This window comes from Sceloporus occidentalis, unplaced genomic scaffold (genome assembly GCF_023333645.1).
Source record: "Sceloporus occidentalis isolate IW3139 unplaced genomic scaffold, rSceOcc1.0.p SCAF_162, whole genome shotgun sequence".
Classification (NCBI taxonomy): Eukaryota; Metazoa; Chordata; class Lepidosauria; order Squamata; family Phrynosomatidae; genus Sceloporus; species Sceloporus occidentalis.
In genome coordinates, this window is record NW_028317142.1 from 1,329,141 (window position 1) to 1,342,532 (window position 13,392).

At 38.0% G+C, this 13,392-nt stretch overlaps 1 non-coding gene across 1 annotated transcript; it reads left to right on the forward strand.

Moving 5' to 3' along the window:
* Positions 1-5,644: 5,644 nt before the first annotated feature.
* Positions 5,645-5,763, forward strand: LOC149279555 (5S ribosomal RNA). The gene has a single exon (XR_016278568.1). It is a non-coding gene; the product is annotated as a 5S ribosomal RNA (ribosomal RNA).
* The last annotated feature ends 7,629 nt before the right edge of the window (positions 5,764-13,392 follow it).

Genomic DNA, 13,392 nt, shown 5'->3' on the forward strand with positions numbered 1-13,392 from the left:
CTGGAATGTTTCAAGATGTTTCACTTTTTTCCCCCCCTTCTTAAGTCTTTGGCAAAAGTTATTGAGGAAATCCAAATGTTGGCTATGATTTTAAATGGATACATAACAAAGAAATAACTTACTCCGTTTGCAGATTTGTACAATGGACATTCTCAAATGATTTGCCAAAAAAGACAGGAGCCCAAAATAACATAAAAAGGGCTCTACTTGGCTTTGTGTTAAGATGTAAAGCATAATACCCTTCATGATTCTTACCACAGGTCACAAACATCATTTTTAGCAACTAATAGATGAGTTACAGTTAATCTGGAGAGTTTAAAAATGTGTACTTGTATCAATGCATCAAAATGCCTTCAACTGTATAGTGGATTTGTACTTTTAACTGATTGTACAAGATAGCTTGGCAGCAAATGTGCAAATGGATTTTTATGTAGTTAAATCCAGTTTTGGAGTGATTGGAAGTAACACTTGAGTTTAATGAACCTAGGCTGGAATCAGATCAAAGCAATATAAGATTCTAATTTGGAATTTTTAAATCAGATGAAGCCAAAACCAAAGTGTTCCAGCTGCTGTGGAACTACAATTTGATTTGATGTGAGCCATGGGGGTTGTAGTTCAACAACAGAGGACTACCAGTAGCCTTCTCCTAATTGAAATTGTATAACTCATGGACTTGTCCTAATAAAGGTTTCTGCGTAAAGAGACTCAAAATGACTTACAAAAAAAATAAATATATATATAATTCCAAAAATGTCTCCTTTTTCTATATAAATATTGTAAAAATCTAAAAAGACATTAACATTTGTATTGCTCCCTGTGTAGCTATGAAAACAAGTCCCTGCCGGCTATGGCCGTGTACATATTGGAAACAATTGTTATAGAATATATTGAGTTGTTATAACTGCTTGGTTAGCTTCACTGCCTAGTAATGTAAACAAGTCTGTTTCACTTGAACCATACAGGATAAAATAAGAGTGGGCTACCTTACATTTGAGATCGTCTAGCCTAGTACCATTTATTGATCAATGTCTTTTTGGCAATATGTATTAGTAAGGATTCTATTTAAATTTTACGTTTTTGGTGTATGCTTAATACTGCATTAACATTCTGTTATCATACAAACCTTTTAAGTATGGTAGAAGGCAACAATATTATTTATGCTGCTTAAATATAATAAAAACAATTTTGTACTATTCACATAAAATTGAAAAACACTCCCTACGAGGCTACAAAAGGTCCATTAATCATTATATGGCATGCTTTCTAAGAAAAATAAACATTTTTTTTCCGTTTCTGCTTTCGTTATTATATAAAATGTAGAGCTTAATATAGCATGATAACAATGGAAACAAAATGAAAATATCAATATACAGTAATATCAGAAGGTAAGCAGGTAATGCAATAAAGCATCACAAAAGCAAGGAGGGTGCTGGGTTGTATAGCTAGAGGCATTAGTAGCAAGAAGAGGGAGGTAGGAGGCCGGTTTAAAGTTTCATCTCATTTTTATATGATGTACAGATGCTTTTTCTGTTCCAATGGCTGTAACCTTGATGAGGCAACTAGATTTTAATGTGCCCCCGTTTATATTTGAAGGGCAGAAAATCATGTATTTAGGATGTCATTGCTACAGCTGTGAGCTCAACATTTCATATTTTATTCATTCGCATTGCCTGAGTGAAAACATAACTGTTGGCTTTCTTGTGATACTGGTAGTATAAACCAGCCTGTTGTTGAAATTCCCCCACACAAGTATATTTACAGTATTTACAATTCCTGTCAATCACTTCCGTACACCATCCAGATCTTCATATGTTTACTATCTACAAGAATTGTGGATGCCAACAGACTTGGGAAAAGACCAAAGCCAACATATGGTTTGAGGCTTTTTTTAAGTGCTGATATTCGGCATTGTCATGACAAGTTGATACTTTAGTTTCCAGTAGCGACAGGGACACATTGTCTTACATATGACACAACTTTGCTGACTTTAATTGAACACCTAAACCTGCCATTTAAATGACTGCAGCAAAAGGTGGTTCTATCCAGTCTGCTCAAAATTGGTGCTGTTGTAGAACAGACTTCTATTGATTTTGTTACCTCCCTGGGATTGATCCATAACTGCAAGAGCAGGACAATGGAGCAGCTACCCAGGACAGTGGAACAGTACCCAAAACTCAAGTCTTGTGAAAACCGGGACTGCTGGTAGGTATGGTATGATGTTAGAGTGTATGAGTTAATATGTGTTAGTATATGGTGTTAGCATGGGTGTGTATAGCTAGGTGTTAGTGTATGGTGTTAGCATGAGTGTGTGTCAGCAGATGGTGTTAAAGTGTCAGGGATTAGTAACATAGTAACATAGTAACATAGTTCATAAGGTTGAAAAAAGACCAAAGTCCATCAAGTTCAACCTATATACATATTGTGTCCCTACTGTGTTGGGATTGAGCCGGGGGTTAGTGGTGTCTGAAAAAATGGGAACATATGTGTATATTGTATATGTGTACGGCATTAGAGTGAGTGGGTGTTAGAGTAAACTTAACCCAGCCACCACTGACCCTACTGTAGAGTGGAACAAGAGACACAAATCTGTAGGGGGGCATATTTTGCTCCTGGTTCTAGCTGCACAAGACACTGCTTAGACAGGGACACCTGTTTACTCTAGCAGGCCGCTTATTATACAAGTGGAGGAAAGACACAAGTATGCAAGTAGGTTGAAAAGCATTGGGTTAAAGGTGCATAGGTTTTCTTTTGCTTTTATTTGAGCTTCATTTTAACATGCAAAATATTAATACATACTATATTATAAAATGGATTTACAAATATAAGTTTTTTTTTAAAATAATAGGTACTATTACATGCATTTGTACAAAAATCAAAAGGTAGGTAAAAATGTTGGTGTGTCGCACAAAGTGCATAACATGTCACAGTTACCGATGGACTTTATATCTTTTTGGAACCTAACGCTGACATAGAAGGAAAATAACTGTTGATAAAATGTTTGTTATAATAAATATGAAAGTATCACCCCATAAAAGGTTTTTTTGGCATGTATAAATTGGTGTCAGAATTTTATTGGGTTCACTTAATGCTTTAAATTCCACTTAGCAACAGTTAAGTCATTGATTTCAAATATATGTGTTTACAAAGCTGGGCTTTCCCAAAATAACATATTGTGCCAGAAAATGTTAAATGGGTTGCAGGGTGTTTACTGGGAAAATACATGACATTTCTGTCCAGAGTTCACACTTTGTCCGGAAGAGAAAGTATTTCTATCCTGCAAAGTCCATGGTGGGCCTGAAGGCCATAAGAGACCTACTGAAATATGAATGTCCAATGCTTGGACAAAATATTTATGATGGGGTGTCCATGTAATAATGATCCATAGCACCCTGCTATTGGGAGGCTATAATTTGAAAAGGTGAACTGCTAGACAATTAAGTGTTCATATAAATAATACTGATGAAGTATTAGACTGCAAAGGTCAAATCTGGCCAGGCAACACGCTAGATTTTTACTGCCTCCAACATGCTAAACATGCTAAACATGCTAAAGGAAGATGGAAGGTGCACCTATCCGCCTCGCATCTGCCCAGTGTGCCTGAAAGCTGACAAAGGACTTTGATGTTCATATAGCATATGGCATGTTTTATGTTCCTTAAAAAAATATTTAACATTTCTATTCAGGCTTTAGTTTGAGAGGCACCGTCAACCATGCTTAGTCATTAGTCTCAGTAAAGATTCATACCAACAAACATTAAAGCACTAGGATTTGTTCACAGAACAGTGGAATATAACTACTGTAATATTAATGCAACACAATTCTTCATAGCACTTGGCCAACTCCACTCCTAAACCATGCATGAAAGAAATTAATGAGGGGAAATAACATTCCATAGCATTTTTAATTTTTCCTTACATAATACCTCTTAAAGAACATGATGTTTTAACATCTGTGGATAACAGATTCCATTTTAGACTACAGTACATAAACAATGTTACCATAAAACAGATTTATACATATTACAAGCTGGAGTTTATTCAGAAAAGTTTTGGTGTTGGCAAAGTTACAGAAAAAGTTTAAATTAATAAACTTAAAACCACTTGGTAGCGCAAGACTTAATTGCTAATGAACAATCAGCAGTTAAGTTGGTTATCAAGTCTTTTAGTCCTGTTGATGGACTTCTGGGACAGCTCAGCTCCTCTTGAGGAGTTTCTTTTACATGCAAGAAATCTTTTTTGTCTCTATAGTCCCCATAGTGTATTTTTTCATTCAGAAAATGAGTGGTGTTAGAGTGAGTGGGTGTTAAAGCGGGTTTGTGTGTGTGAATGTATTTTGGTTAAGGGGAGGATGAATGCTGAAGAAATAGTGCACCCAGGAACCACTAGCACTAGGTTCACCCCATAGTATTATTCACATTACCCTTAAATAAAAAATGTGTATTTAAACTATCACTTCTTTGAATAGAGGGTTGAAAATTTCCAGCCACGCACAAATCGTCCAGAGTCTGTTTAGTGGAGGATTGGGACCATGAATTATTTTGAAAGGTTACTGTTGGTTATTAACCCCATGTTCCCTCTGACAATTGTAGAACAAATATATACTATTTTGTGAAAAGAATATAGAGAACTTTGATAGTCCTGAAAATATGTAATACATTTGCTGAAAAACGCTTCTGGACATTGTACTGAACATTTTTTTATCCATTTTAATGCCTTGGTTTAATTTTATATCAAGCATTATGATGTTTAAAGTAAATAAATGACCTTAGACATAATAAGGAGTGGGAACTGAACAAGTTTTTTGGATTGTTTACAGAGATCAGAAAAGCCTGGGAATGTTAGAAGACCGACACTGTAAAAGCAGTAGTAACTGGTCCAGACTCCAGATTACACTAATGTGTGATCAGTTACTTTTTTTTGTCTGAAGTCAAACATTTTATTAGTTAGTTTTGCATGACATGCAAATTTCTCTGAATAATAATAATAATAACAATCAAGAATAAGGTTCGGAAGGCAGTGGCAGAGACAGGGATACCCTGGCCAGAATGCTTGTCGCTTTTTTTCCATCAGGTATATTCTTCAAAAGAGCACAGAGACTTTCTTTAGAAAAGCAGACAAATATCTGTAAAATACATTTATACAGGTAACATGTATATATTTCTGACAATATTTTTGCTACAACAATATATATTAAAAATAACATGATTACATATGGTTAGTTTTAGACTTGTGCATTTGTATTCGGGCTAACATGAAAACGAACACAAAGGGTGTGTTTTTGTTGTTCAGTCCAAGTACCGAAGAAATGAACATGGCGGCAGGAAAACGTACACGAAGACGAAGACACACAACACAATGAATCTTCGTGCTCGCCTTCATTTACTAATCTCCCTGGTCCCTTCCCGATCTAGCCTACCTTATCTACACAGCATTTCAGGGGTTAACGGGAGCGGAAATCCGTAGGTTCACCATCAGGAGTTAAAGGGGAGTTGGTTGATGCTAGAGGAGGCCCCTGCCGGCGACCAATAGAGTCGCTCGCACGGCCCTTTAACTCCTGGCGGCGAACCTACGGATTTCCGCACCCGTTAATAGATTCCATCACAGTTATAATGTCAGTCATCTAACAGTTTAAAAGTACAACAGCTACCTGCAGCCATACCACCCTGAAAGTGCCCGATCTCCTCTGATCTTGGAAGCTAAGCAGGGTTGGGCCTGGTTAGTACCTGGATGGGAGACCACCTGGGAATACCAGGTGTTGTAGGCTAAAAAAAAAAAAAAAAAAGTACAACAGCTAAAAAAAGTAACACTTATGTATGTTTGGGAGATGAAAAATATAAATAAGTCTAAAAAACTGCTATTGGAATAACCATTTTGTAATAAGATTATTATGTTTACACTTTTTTTTTTACATGTTTTAGTTCATAGTTTCAAGGAAGGAAGGAATTATTCACCATTGCTTTTGAAACAAACAGGTATGTTGCAATAACTGCCTTGTCTACAACCATTTAATTGTTCTGTCTTGCTTAACATTTAACTTTTGTTTCAGATTATGCCAATGCACATCATTAGGTTAACCTAATTAAAGTGAATATTAAATAAGAATCTATATTTATATCTATATTATAGTATATACCTATATATATGAATATATAACTAAAAGCACAAGGTAAATAATGATGTCATAGTTGATTCTGTTTTTGTTTATTTTTCTTAATTATTCCCATTCACAAACTGCTTTTGGATAACATGCTCTGTTCTTTGTGAACAAGGCATCTTGTTCTTCACTAAAGCAGAAGGAAGTGATCTTTGAAATATAAAAGCCTATGTTGGTCTGCTGGACTATTTCCATCACATCTCATAAAGCTTAAAGCAAATGTCATGGACTCTGTGTTACCAAATAAAATGAATATCTCTGAAATCAAAACCTGGAGCTTAGTGGCTCTGGTACTGCAATAAATTTTAAGTCTCTTCAACAAAACGCGAATCTGTCGCTCATAGGAAAATGCAAAGCGCATTTCACACATTTTTAATTAAAACTGCATGGAAAACACATTAACAAAAGAACTTGTAAAAAGTGTGGTGTACAATACATTTTGTGGACTTTAACGCCCCGCAACTCTCATTGACGGATTGCCCTGTTAATTCCACTACATTCCAAGCTGAAGACTGGTTTTACAGAAAGTTCCTGCGTTAAAAAACCATCATGGGAACTATGGATTTTGCTATTGTGAGTATAAAAGTGCCTGGCTTATTATTTGTATGCTTGCCGCTATGAAATGATGGTCACTTCTCTCTCGGGCCAGGGGGCACAGTGTTTAGCTACACCCACTCCTTACCCACTTTTTCTCCTATACAATAGTATCTGGAGCTAGCCCAGAATACTTTTTGCAGTTTGCCCACCCATTGCAGGGATAACCTATCCCACGTGGCTAGCTAGGCCTGCCCCTTGTGCTACTTTGACATACAGGCCTTATGATGTCACCCATATGGACACTGGGTACGTTTTTGGACATCAAGCAAATGACTATTAGAAAGTTTGTATAACTGAAGGGAAAACCACAGTAGGTTGGGATCCAGCCAGCCAGATGTCAAACAAGGAAGGCAAATGAAGAAGGAGGTTGAGTTAAGTTTAGTCTATAACACAGAATATAATTAGAGAAGATCCCAACAGTGTGTTTGCATTACCAGTCTGGGATGTGTATATAGGCAGACCAATATAATTATAGTGATGGGAAATTGTTAGGACTCTCATGGTCATAGAGGACCCATATAAGAAAGCCAACCAAGGTAAAGCTAAAGGAACTCATAAATCACAAAAACTGTGATGAGTAGAATGAGTGAATAGCAAATCTGACATGTAAACAATGGAATCCAAAACCCTTCTGCAAACCTATCCATAAAACATATACTTTAAATTAAAGACCTCACATCTGTGAGAATTTGGCAACCTAGAAGTTATAGATAGTGATTTAGTTAACATTTTTCTGATCAATTTTTCTGCGCCTCCCTTATAATTTACTCTTACTTACTTAATCTTTACTATTTCTGTTTTGCTCTCGTTTGATCTCACCTCTCCATCCCCTTTGCATCTCTCCTTCCATTCATCTCTATAGGTCTTCTCTAATCCACTTTGCATCCTTATCTCTTTCCCTAATTCCCCTTTTATTCCCCACACCCCTTTCAATTTGTTTTCCTCTTTCATCTTCCAGTTCACTTTTTACCTCACTTCATCACACCCTAATCCCGTTCACCATTTTCTTAGGGCTCCTTTAAATTTTACATTATATGGAGTAATGGAACAAAAATAATCCAGACATATATAGATAGAGGCGCATTTAGCATTGCCAACGGAGAACACTGCTTAATCTGAATTTTGTAACAGTAACTCTCAGTACATTTTTGTTGGATTAACAGGAACCGACCATGTGTTTTATGCATTCTGGAACAAAGTTTAAACAATTCCAGACTCTGGTTTGGGTTATAAAGAAAGCTTTATGCAGTTTGATATCAAGGATAAACTCAAACATGACTATCATGACTATCGTGACTATCATGACTATCATGACTAACAAACCCATGTCTAGTTACCTGGGCTATATATATATATATATATATATATATATATATATATATATATAAAACCACCTGAATGTTAATGGGGGGCTTGGGATTCTGATTAAGCATTTAGTGGCAGAATACCATTACCTAAAGTGATATGTCTTAAAAATATGACTATTTACCGTAATTTGACCATAGCCAAAAACTCAGGGATAACGCCAATACTTGGTTGCCTTCAATATTCTGAATGATCATACTTTCAAATCTGTTCTACAATAACAGATAAAAATGATATGCATGGTATGTGGTGTGTACATGGAGTAGTACTATAGTACTTATGGTGAGGTGGTAAAGTTAAGATTAAGTACTTAGTTCGTATCAATAATAAATAGGATGACATAATTTATGAGGACAAGGATAGGCAATCACTGGTGTTTCTAACTGAGCATCACAAGAGTCTTAGTTGGACATTCAGAATTAACCTTTTCATGACTGAGGTTATAATGAACAGCACACACAGGACAAGCCTTAGACTGTGCTGGGCTGTCTGATAGCACATGCAAAAAACTCTTGGGAATGCAATGTGGGAACTCTACCCCATAGAGGCTAAAGCGTAAGACTCAGAAAAAGAGAATTCCTTACCTCAGGGAATAGACATATTAAAAACAAAAGATGCTGGGAAGATCTGGAAAGAATTTAATTTCAAAGCTCATCATTGAAACCATGGCATTTGTTTTCAATTGTTGAGGAATGAGAATACAGCTTGAAAAATTAATTTGAGGTTCCTGGCAGAGAGAACATAACTCATATCAGCTGCTTGCTGTGAGATCATATGACATAAGTTTTGCACTCGAGACCCAGAGAATCCTTTGGTGACCAGGATCTACGTGTCTCTTCACGATTCTTTCCTGTCCAGACTGTGTCTGTGTGTTCTATTGTAATATGCTGCTCACCAATTTTTGTTACTATTGCCAGATGTTGGCTAAGGGATAGTTCAGTTTTGACAGAGTAATTTAGGGCATATTTTTTCACTCAAGGGGATACAATTAAAATGTACGTTTAAACAAATTATATTTACCCCCCTCTTTCAAGCACAATTGTGTGTTTTGCGCTAAACTTTTAGCAGATAACTATTACTATAATATGTTAAACATATTCTGATTAGTATGTTGACCACATTATATCTAGCCAATGTGAACGTTCCAGGTTAAACAAGTTTTTTGCGCTATGGCCGTATTCCACAGAACAATAAACCTGTATTTAGATCAGGGGTTCTCAAACTGCGGCCCTCCAGCTGCTGCAGGACTACATCTCCCATACTCCTCAGCCAGCCCCTTAGCTGAAGGAGCATTATGGGAGATATAGTCCTGCAGCAGCTGGAGGGCCGCAGTTTGAGAACCCCTGATTTAGATGTTATATTAAGTATGTAATTAAAGTACCAAATGATGGGAAATGGTAAGACATGATCAAGGTGTACAATAAGGTGGGGGTAGTGCCCCTCTGCCTCCGCTGCCAGCACCCGCCCAGCGCTGCTCTGACTGCGGTGGTTGGAGCGCAAGGCCTCTGTCCTGATGCCGGCACTTCACGCTGAGCGCCAGAATATGACCTCAGGACTTCAGCAAGGTAAGTGAACTACAAAGAGGGAGAGGATAGATAGTGAGAAGGGGAGAGGGGGTAGATAGTTAGAAGGGGGAGAGGGGGTAGATAGTGAGAAAAGGGGGAAGAGGGAAAGAGGGGGTAGATAGCGAGAAAAGGGGGAATAGGGGGGAGTGAGAATGAGAGAAAATGAATTTATTAATTTGTGGATGAATTGTGTGAATGAGTGGGAGAATGAATTACTGTGTGGATGAATTGCTTGAATGATTTGTGAAAATGCATTAATGGATATGTGTATCATGGATGTGATTTAGGGAAAGGCAAAGATGGCACAGACAGGGTGTTTATTGGACAAACATGGCACAGGACGGGCTGGTTGGGGGGACAAAGATTGCTCACGCTGGACTATTTAGGGACAAAGTTGGCTCACGCTGGGCTGTTTGGGGACAAAGTTGGCTCACTCAGCACTGTAATCTGTTTGTCTAATCTGGGTGCTGCACAGGTTCTATGTTGGTAATGTGGATGCCAGGGCTGGCCTCTGATCTATGCCTGTAATTTAGGGGGCTTTATCTATACCTTTAATGGTGAGTTTACATGTGATTTCCAGTTGATCTATACCTGCAAATCTGGGTTTGTGTGTTATTCTGTTGATCTATACCTGCTATGTTATGTTTCCATACATTATTTATATATACCTGCAAATACAGAGTTTGTATGTCTTATTCTGTTTATTTGATCTATACCTTCAGTGCTGAGTTCACATGTGAATTTCAATTAATCTATACTTGCAAAGCTGTGTTGTGTGTTAATGTGTTGATCTATACCTGCTATGCTATGTTTCTGTACCTGCAAATATAGGGTTTGTATTAGACTTGGGCACCAGGGGGCTCTTCGTGTACGTCTTCGGCAAAAAAAAAATCTTCGTATTCCGCGAGTATTCGCCCGTTCCTGTCTTCTCTTCGGGCGAATATTCGTGGACATTCTTCGTGTTTGTTTTTTCCATTTTTTATAAGGGGTTAATACGGGGTTAACATGTACCGCAGCAGCTCTGGCGCCAGGAGTTTAAATGTCCGTATGAGCAACTCTATTGGTCGCCAGCAGGGAGCTCCTCTGCCATCAGCCAATGGTTGATGGCAGAGGAGCCCCCTGCTGGTGACCAATAGAGTTGCTCGTACAGACTTTTAAACTCCTGGTGCCGTAACTTGGCCGGGAGAAACCGCTGGTCTCCCTGCTCTATCAGTTAAATGTCCGTACGAACGACCAATACAGTTGCTTGTACGGACATTTAACTGATAGACAAGTGGCTGCATTAGGATTTTAAAAGTCTGTACGAGCGACTCTATTTGTCGCTCATACAGACTTTTGAAATCCTGGTGCCGTAACTTGTTGCACCTTAAGGAGTTAAGGGGCCGTGCGAGTGAGCCTATTGGTCGCTTGCACGGCTCTTTAACCTATGGATTTCTGCTGCCGTTATCTAACGCAGCATTGCAGGGGTTAACAGGAGCGGAAATCAGTAGGTTCGCTGTCAGGAGTTAAAAAGGCCGTGCGAGTGAGCCTATTGGTCACCTGCAGGGTCTTCCTCTGGCATCAACCAATTGGTTGATGCCAGAGGAGGTCCCTGTAGGCAACCAATAGGCTCACTCACACTGCCCTGTAACCCCTGACGGCGAACCTACGGATTTCCACTTCCGTCAACTCTCGCGATGCCGTGAAGATAAGGTAGGCTAGATGGGGAAGGGACCGGGGAGATTAGTAGACGAAGACGATCACGAAGATTCTTTGTGTGTGTGTCTTCGTCTTCGTCTACGTTTTACCACTGCTGTCTTCTTTTCTTCATGTCTTCGGAACAAACACGAAAACGCACTCTTCGTGTTCGTTTTCATGTTCGCTTGAAGACGAATGCACAAATCTAGTTTGTATGTCTTACTCAGTTGATCTATACATGCACGTGCTGTTTATATGTGTTGTTTATTTGATCTATACCTGAACTACAGGGAGTAAGTAAAAGAGAGGTATGGCTTAGTGGATGAGGGGACAAAGGGACTCTGGGGATGATTACTAGGGAGAGGACCTCTCAATGTCACGGTGGGATTAGAAGGAGGGAAGGCTGCAGTGACTCTCACAGTCTTCCCCTAATCTGCAGTCAGTGTGGCAAATATTTTTTTGGTGCGAGAGCGGAGGGAATGATTGCATGCTGTGGAGTGGGGTCCAAGGAAATGCTTGCCTAGGGTCAAATTTTTCAATTTAAAAAATGTTTTTGTTACAACGATTAGCTGTTTTGTTCGTATATTTAATGTATTAAACGTACATGGGGAGAAAGTGGGGTAGGGGATAGTGAGAAGAGGTATCTGATGGGGAGAAAGAAAGGGGTATCTTAAGGGGAAAATGCTATCCCCCAGATTTTTAGGGTTAGTGTCATAAAACATGAAAGAATCACAATAAGACATTATATAATGGAATGTATCTGATGATAGCTCAGGATCCTGCTTTTTGCATCAGAAATAATATAGCTTAGAAAGAACAAAAATAAACTACAGTTTAGTTTATGTGGATTACAATACATTTTTAAGCAGAAAATTAATTCCTAATTATAGGAACAGTAGTCCCTATCTTTAGAGAAGGAGGAAGTGCCAAATTGAAATTGGAAAGGACTAAAAACTATCCCACACTACCACCCTTTTCAATATGAATCCCTACATCTTGTTGCTGTCCTAGATGTTGCTGTGACAGCGACTAGTGCTAGAAAGGGTTGGGGTGTCGGTCTGCTAAAATACCTCAACTCCTTCTACCTCTAGGTGTTATAGGATGGGGCTGGATAAACATAACAACATGGAAACAACATAGCTTTTGTGGCATAATTGATGCAGAAGACTAAAAGTTAAATTTAAAGCTGATCACCCATAATAGGGAAAACCATAACAGATATAAACGCCAACGAGGTATCTAAAACATGGAATAATATTCAATATAAGAAATGGCATAAAACACTAATCCCAATCAGAGTTCTCTGATACTGACCATCTTAACCCACAAGTGGATTCTGATTCACATACACCCCAACTGACTACCAATGATACTAAAAAAACATATTTTAGATCCAATAACAGGCACAACTGTGACTGAACGACAAAAACTCCAAGAAATGGTTTGTAATGGTCATACAATCAAACAATCAAAAACTGAACGATAGTGAATTGATTATTGACCATTGCTCTTTATTATCAAAATAATTGACTTTTGTACCTTCCATTGATCAGTTCACCTGGATTAAAGAGATTAATTTGTTTGCCAGGAAAAAAGCTCTACGTTTATTTTGTTGAAAGAACGACAGGCCAAATCACTAGGATTTTTGATTCATGATTGTGACACTTTACAAGTATTGACAAAACGTTTGAAGGAACAGGAGATGGATAAAAAACTAGCAACTAATTGACTTCCCTGTTGACGATTTCTTCAAGCATAGACATGTTTGTCGGACTAGCTATACAAGATATTGAAACAATAAATCCTCATGAGATCCATTGTCCTAATAATGTCACAGAGCACCTGCTGAATTAAGAACAAATATAGGTGATATTAGGACATATATAGGTGATTTTGTAAGATTCATTTGGGAATAATTAATTGTGTAAAAAAGCCAGTGAGTAGTTCCTTGAACAAATCCTACATCCATCTTTTGTAAAAGATACAACTCATGGCATAAAATAACAAGTTATCAGATACAGCTTTGTTGACTTGA